The sequence below is a fragment of the Lygodium microphyllum genome, chromosome 18 (assembly GCF_053477565.2).
Source record: "Lygodium microphyllum isolate KBCC chromosome 18, Lygodium_microphyllum_v1.1.10, whole genome shotgun sequence".
Taxonomy (NCBI): domain Eukaryota; kingdom Viridiplantae; phylum Streptophyta; class Polypodiopsida; order Schizaeales; family Lygodiaceae; genus Lygodium; species Lygodium microphyllum.
In genome coordinates, this window is record NC_141152.1 from 117253889 (window position 1) to 117262486 (window position 8598).

Here is an 8598-nt window from a genome sequence, read left to right on the forward strand (position 1 = left end):
CCTCTGCATTCACTCGACTTGGATGGAACACTTACCAAACTCCAAACAATCTTTGAGTGGTGTCACCTATATCGTCTCTCCTTGAACCCCTTGAAATGCCAGTTTTGGGTGAAGCATGGATGCATCCTAGGCCGCGTGGTGTCGAAGAACGGAATTGCTAATGACTCCTCGAAAGTCAAGGTCATTGTCGACCTTCCACCCCCAATTAACTATAAGGGAGTCCAATGCTTCTTAGGCCATACGGGATACTATCGGTGGTTTGTGCTGAATTATGCATTGATAGCCAGACCTTTATACAAGCTGCTGATTATCTTTGAATGGACTGAAGCATGCCAACGAGCATATGAAGAATTGAAGAAGGCTCTAACAATAGCACCAATTCTACGAGCCCCAGATCGGATCATTACCTTCCACGTGTGTATCGATGCTTCTAAATTTGTTGTGGGGACACTGTTGCGCCAACCTGGCAAGCACAACCTAGACTATCTAGTGAGCTTTGCTAGCAGACAACTCACTGAGATGGAAATGAACTACTCGACGACAAGAAGAGAGGGCTTGGCCATGGTGTTTGCTGTGAATAAGTTCCGGCATTATCTATTGGCTACATCCTTTACATTTTTTGTGGACCATCAAGCCTTGCTATATCTAGTGAATAAACCTTGCGCCACAAGACGCATAGCTCAGTGGCTCCTTCTGCTTTTGGAGTTTAACTTCTCCGTTATTGTACGGAAGGGAAAACAACACTACATGGCTAATCGTATGTCACGCATCCCCACAGGAGAAGCCGCTAGAGAAGGCATTGCCGATGAATTACTAGATGCCTACCTCTTTAACCTCTCTAGTGAGAGAGATTTATTCAAGGCCAATCTAATGCCATATTGGGCAGATGACATAGTCCAAGTGCTTGAGCACAGACTGCCTGAGTGACCGATAGAGAAGGCAAGACTGAGGCGACTCATTCTTAAGATTCAACCCTACCAGTTGATAGTAGGCCAGTTGTATTGCCTAGGGCAAGATGGATTGCTACGCAAATGCGTGTGCGAGCATGAGATGCATGACGTGCTCTCAGAGGCACACAACGGAATTGCTGGTGGACACTTTAGCAGAGACACGATGGCCCACAAGGTGCTGCAGTCTCAACTAAGGTGGCCAACGCTATTCCGTGATGTAGCACAATTTGTTAAGCATTGTGAGGAGTGTCACGGATGAAGGTCCCGATTCACAAGGATCAAATGGAGTTGACCCCAATCATTGCACGACAACCCTTTGAAAAATGGAGAATCGACTTCATGGGACCCATCAGCCCCGTTGCACAGTATCGCACGCCAAATACATTATTGCGGCCACAGACTACCTAACGAAGTGGGCAGAGGCAAGAGCAACACGAAAGAACAATGCTCAAACGACTGCCAAGTTATTGTGGGAGCAGGTGATCTCACGATTCAGCTGCCCCATCGAACTAGTCAGTGACCAGGGCACATGCTTCATCAATGAAGTGATAACGCATCCCACCTTCCTAATTATCTATCAAAAATCCTCGCCATACTACCCTCAAGCAAATGGCCAGGCAGAATCCATGAATAAGATTCTTGTCAATGTCCTAACCAAGATAGTCTCTGCCTCGCACAACGACTGGGATAACAAGCTGATGGCAGCCTTGTGGGCTTACCGCACGGCTTATAAAACGGCTGTCGGACAGACCCCCTTTAGGTTGACCTATGGAACTGAAGCAATTCTTCCTATAGAATTCTTCGTGCCTAGCCTACGAATTGCACTTCAGGAGCGGTGGAAAGGAAAGAAGGCATGGATGCAATGCCTAATTGAACTCGAACGCCTCTCAGAGACTCGCCTTCTAGCCACTCATGCACTTGTATGTGAGAAGGCATGATGCAAGAGCTGGTTTGACAAGCACGTCAAGCAACGCGACTTCGAATAGGGCGACTTAGTGCTCCTATACTCAGTTAAGGGGCATAAGCAAAAAATGAAGTTTAGGGATCTTGGACCTTTCAAAGTCCATGCAATCAGCCGAATGGGCAACGTTGAGCTCGAGACTCTAGATAGTGAGGGAATAGGCTTCTTTAATGGCAGTCGTGTCAAGAAGTACTATCCTCCCACGCATCCTCTGCATGAGCCACCAATGTTGGAACCGCCTGTCGAAGTACGAGTAGCCACCATCACCAAAATCGATGATGAAAATGAGGAAACCGTGGAGCCCGCATACCTGCACATCACGGTCACTGACAAGCAAACGTGTGTCTTCAATGATTTGATTGACGAGGGAGTAGACTTCAATGACTTGACTCACAATCATTGGACCCAACTTAGCAAACCACCACTACAACCCACTAATGCCAAATTAAACCCATATGGGGGCCGCTCATACGCACTTCTCACCAAGTGCAGGGCTACTATTTCTATCGAGTCTGAGACTATACCAATGATGTTCTACGTGTTGCCAGACGCCAAAGACGCAGGCACGGAGTCGCTGCTAGGGTGAACCTTCAAAAAGAAAACTCGTTGCAACGTGGATTATGAGTTGCAGTGCATCCACCTTGCCATAGACAACGTCCACATTGTTATAGCTTTCAGCAAGGGCTACGCGACCTCACCCCAGTCCGCACGGCCACCGATAGAAATATTAGCAGCCAAATTTAAGGAGAAGGATAGTGCTCGGCCACCACCAACCACCTCCCAAGAATCACTGCTCATGGCAGCAAGAGCTAAGGCCCAACACCCTAGGTTTCAATGGAGGCCTAAACAGCCGCAACCATCGCCTACGAGCCGACGCACACAACCTCATAAGACCCAAAGCTCTAAAACTAGAAAACCAAGGTGCAGTTACAGAAATCAGCGCATGATCAAGCAAAGGTGGGTCCCTAAGGCCCTCCTCACACGCAAGGCTACTATGAGGGAAATTCCTGGATATGGATCCCTAAAGCCCACACGACCAAGGGCACCACTCGTACGCCGTCCCCAAGCTTGATCACCCCAAGCCCCATAGAATCTCAAAACCATAAAACGCAGTGCTCCCCAGGCCTACATCCATCAAGCTTATCCACATACATGCCCAAGAGAGTCGAACAAGCCTATCGGCCCAAACAATAGACATCATCACATGAGCCATCACCCGCTAGAGCCCATCGAACTACAATGATCCATTCTGAAGGCAGTAGTCCATCAGAAGTAGCTGCTATTTCCCTAGCCCTAAGCCAGGAAGTCCAACCGCAACCTCAAGAACACCCGCAACCACAATTATTCATTGTCAAAGGCTCTAGTGCTATCAAACCCCAACCACCAGCACGTCTTAAACCCTCCTATGAGTGGAAATTACTTTTGACACTGGCCTCAAATCTAGCCGAAGATACGGGGGATGACGTGGTTTATTGCATTAGACGGCTAGATGCCACTTTCAGAGAGCTAGATTTGAGCTACGACCGCTTAGACTTAGGCTTGTTGCCCGAGCCTTTTGCAACCAAAGTTCGTACGATGCCTTGTTCTTGGGAGACATTTGAAGTTGCCTTCACAAAAGCAGCTAACTCCGTTGCTGAATTACTCAATAGCGAGATCTCTAAAGAGTAAGCCCTCAAACAGCGCCTCGTCACGTCATATGATCAGCGAACCACTTCTGCCATCACCAACCAAGAAATTGCAGAATTATCAAACTTGCTAAGATTGAATCCCCGTTCATTCTTGAGACATTGGTACACTCTTAGATTGCAATGGGAAGTAGAAGGATGCCAAGTCATGACAAATGCTAAGCAGCGCCGTGCAATCAAAATAGCAGAGTACGATCCCACTTATGTCGTGCCAACCTCATATAGAGCGTTAACCACTCTTCGTGGCCGACCCCTGGAAGAGCACATCAAAGGACACCCTTACCTTGATTGCCTACTAACTGAGGAAGAGCTACATGTTGCTAGTCACGTTGCTTTCGGTGACTTTCTAACAAATGTTCTCACTTACATCACACACGTGGGCACTCGACCTTTTGATCTAGACCGCGAAGCTCAGTTAGAGTACAACCCTGATTTCTAAACTTGGTAGACCCATTGCAGAATGTCCTCGATCTCCAAAACCTTTGATCCTAGGAAGGATTCTTCTCGAGCTAGGAGGGGAGGGGGTGAGGTGAATCAAGCAAAAATGCATAAACACGTAAACAATGAGTGGGGTAGGAAAATGGCAAGAGAACTTTGAAATAAAGGGCAAAAAGTTAAAGTCGGAAGGGAAGATTCTACATTTGATGGGATTTTAATGCTTTCAACATATAGAGTCTTTCTTTTTAATTATGACTTTTCCAGCGAATTGTTAATTTGGAAGCACTAATGGAAGCTCGGAATTATGACATGAAGAAAAGATGTTGCAGCAAGACCGCGCCCACCGACTTCCGTTCATGGAGGAGGAAAGAGCGCAATAATGCATCACTCTTGAAAGCCGCGCCTACAACCAGCTCAAGTTTCGAACCATTCACAACGTAGAGGGTGTGGTGGCCAAGGAGGAAGCAGCCAAGAGAGTCATCGAGCAATGCAACCTCACCAAGTACCTCGAGAAATTTGCGCAAGAACCTAACCACACGGAGTGTGTGGAGTTTCTCAGGACATACAACCCTGACGATGAGTGCGGCACCGTCACGGTAGGAAGGGAAGAAAATACTAAACATGTACATGTTCACTTAAATCTAGCCTTAGTGGAGAAGGCCTTGGGACTGGAGCCAAAGATAGAGAAGAAGTAGAAGAGGGATGTGTATGCCATGTTGAAAATGAAAAAAGAGGATGTGCTAACTAATGACGGCATTAGCATCCAGGACATTCATGATGTGAAAGCCAGACTGCAAGCAAAGCTAGTACACGCGCTCTTCTCCAGCCAGCGCTACAATGCCTTAATGCATCGAATCAACGTGCATGTGCTGGAGAACGTAGCGGCTCACACCTTGCATGCAGTTGATTGGAATGGATATGTACGCAAAACCATTGACCAGGCGGCTAAAGCACTAGCTTTAGGAAGCACACTAGCAGGAGGGGAGTCCCCAGCTTCCAAGGCCATGGAAAGAAAGAAGGCCTCGTCCAAGGCCTTGTTTATTGCCTATGGAAGCATTTTGACTGCGCTTATCCAGGAGGCAGTGAAGGAGACACAAGATGCAAAAGAAGGGGAAGGAGAAACGCCTGACAGGTCACCCCCTCACCAGGACCAAGAGAGGTCTAGCGATAGGACTGAGCGTGATAAGGAAGTGTAGGAACAAGAAGAACAATCAGGCAAAAAGCAGGCTAAGAAACCCACAAAGAAGACGACACAAAAGAAAAAGAAGCCGGATGAAGGCCGCAAGAAGGAGAAAGAGGATTTGGAAAAGGCAAAAAGAGAATCCCTCAAGGAGGTCGAGGAGAGGGAGAAGAAGAAGGAATAGGAATAAGAAAAAGCAAAGGAAGAAGTCAACGGGGCTAAAAAGATGTCAAAACAGGCGGCCGAGAAGAGAAAAAGGAAAGAACATGAAGAAAAACAGAAACTGGAGGAAGAGTACATGAAAACTTAAGAAGAAAGGCAAAGAAGAGCTACTGAGGAAGAAGAGGAACTAAGAAGGAAGGAGGAGGAGGACTTGGCCGAAGCCACATGATGGTCCATTGAGTAGCAAAGCAGGGCTGACGATCTGGGAGCTTGGAGCCCACTGAGGGAAGAAGGGCCTTGTTCAAGCACGTAGATACCAGAAGTCACGCTGCCCGTTGTCCTTGAAGGCAAAGGCAAGGCCCTTCTCCATTCTATCCCCACCCTGATGGTCCCCCACCGAACCACCATCACCCCTCGCATCCCCACCAGCGTAGAGGTCTCCAACTTCGTGGCATGGATGCAATATTTTATCAATAAAGAAATGGCCCAGCAAAAGAGCACCAAGACCACGGCCATAGGAAAAAAGAGACAAGCCGCAGATGCTGAGTCGAGACAGGACTAGAAGCGTCAGAGAGTGGAAGCCTCGACCACTCCAATCCACACAACAGTGACGCCACCAATCAATTACGACGAGTACATCGCTGAGTTGCTCTCCCAATTGGAGAAGACTAAGGAGGAAAATAAGATGGCTGTGGTGGTTGAGTTGGTGGCGAAAAAGGAGTCGGTAGCCGCTTTTCACCTTGAATAAACCTGCACAATAGCCACGCAGCAACGACAAATCTTTGACATCAAATAGGAATTAAAGGTCAAGGAGGACATGGAGGAGAGCTACAAGCAGCGGCTCGAGGATGAGAATCAGGAATTGGTGCAGATGCAGAGAGAGTATAAGCTCCTCCTGATGCAACATGGGGAATTGGAGGCAAAAACTGCCAACATTGAGCAAATGATGGAGGAATTGAATGCCAAAGAAGAGGAGAGAAAGCAGGAGAGGGAGCAGCAGTAAAAGGAGATCGAGTCAATAACCGATCAGCTACACTTGGGAAGGAAAGAGCAAGAGAACATGAGCAGGGAACTCAAAGCCCAAGAGCAGAAGCTTGTAACCCTAGTACAGAAGTAGTGAGAAAGCATGGAAGAAATGAACAAGAGAGCAGAGGAATGGGCAGTGCAGAAGGAAAAAAGGGTGAAGACACTGGCAAGGCGCCTCGCTTTGGTGGAGAAAGAAAAAATCCTCGCAGAGAGTGAAGCAGAAGCTGCCCAGACAGCCTTCAGTGCCCAGCAAAAGACCTTCATTAATATATTAATGGACACGACCCGCCCAAAGGAAAAGGAATCATTCAAGGTGGTACATAAAAAACTGAGCATCGCACATAAAGCTTTGCATGCAGGGTTGCAAATGCCACCTCAACCTACGGAGGTTAGGCTGAGCCTAGAAGAGCAACGAAAATACTTGCTACTAGCCGGCCTAACCCCCTAGGAAATTGACGCAATGGGCTTTGAAGAAGGAGCGCAACAAGAAGACCGGTAGGGGGAGGAGGCTGAGCTTGAATTCATTATGGGGAGATTCAGAGAAGAGGTGATCCCACAACCTCCCTCGCCGCGTGTCCAAGAACAGCAGGTTGATCCATTCGCGGAGAGACAAGCCACACTAAGGGAGAGATTTAGAAAGTTAGTTGAAGAAACCAAGAAGCAACTAAGAGCCAAACCGGTCGTGTAGCCATCTGCACCCCTCCCACCGTGCCGCGATGACCTCCCTGCTGGATTCCACATGGAGCTGGTGATTTGGGAGTGGCAAAAAAGAGAAAAAGACCCATTCACCTTCAGCTTCCTCATGCCCAATAGCCTACGGAGGGTCCTGCCACTCAAGGTGATGGAGAAGGTGATTGCGAGTGGCAGCCGACTGGAACAGAAGTGGCTAGAAGAAAGGGAGAGGACCCCTATGGGGAAATGAAGAAGTAGAGTTTTGGCAAAACAAGGTGTTTGAAGTGCCACATATTGTAGAGGGATACAACTGCCAACCCCTATGGAGGAGACGAGTGTGCAGCATCAGCATGCTCGCCTGGATGGCTTTTTACAACACCTTGTCCTACGAGAGGAACGACCCCACGTTCATGGCGTACTCTCGTAGGGTAAGCGTGGATTTTGTTGCCAACCTACATGGGCGTTATGATTTTCCTATTATCTACAACTCCAATGCTGCCTCCTTTGAACATGCCCTCCTCTTTGACTTGGGAAGCCTAAATGATTCCACGACGCGTTTCCTCGCGGATTTCTCTTCATGCCCCGATCCAGCCTTTGTCACTACCTGTAATTATCTTAGGTTACTTAAGTTACTACTCAAGCAGGACCCGACCCCATAAGAACGTGGCCTGCCTCCCCTCTTTTTTGACCCTAATGCCATCAATAGTTGTGCCATGGCACATCTAATGATGAGGGCTAGCCTTCTCCCCTCTTTTTGCCTAGCTCTCCTAGAGGATATGAACGACAGCTAGTTCACTAGATGCAACCATCCTTTCCTCTCCGCCACCTCCCTCCACGTTCGCATGAATCTCAAAGGATACATGCAAAGCCATCAATTTTTGAGCAAATCCATCCGACCTCCTTCTCTGCCTAAATCAGACGAGGAGAATTATGCACAAGCTATCGTTCTACTAGCGTAATACTTTTTTTAAAAAAAAGGGGGAACAAACATACAAAGAAAAGCAAGAGGAACATTACGTACAAAATGGACAAAACAACTCGCTTACAGAAGCACTTAGCACCACATAAAGCACGATCATTGCATCTAGGGGTCCCCAAGTTAGGCATGCCCGACAGCTTTGGTTGACTGGCCCAGCTCCTAACCCCCTAGCCCTTTTTTGCTCCCCCACTTCACACTTAGGGCCCATCAAGGACATGCCATACCTAAGGGGGTACCATTCGCCTATGGTTAGACCTGTCACCCTAGGCTCCTTGCACCACACCTCCCTTTGCACAAATGGGGTCCTCAAGTGTGGGACATCACCCAGGCTAGCCTGTGGCTAGACCCAAATCCCCATTCCACCAACATGTACACAATACACTACACAATAAGATCGACACCCCCTTAGGTAGAGCACTGCACCTTTTCCTTTCAGGCATCACAAAGGCGACAAGCCACTGACTTCGGAGGCCCCCTTCATCCACTTTGCTATCCATTTGGCTTCTCCAACAAACCTTATTACCAAGCTTCCATGAGCACCCGAG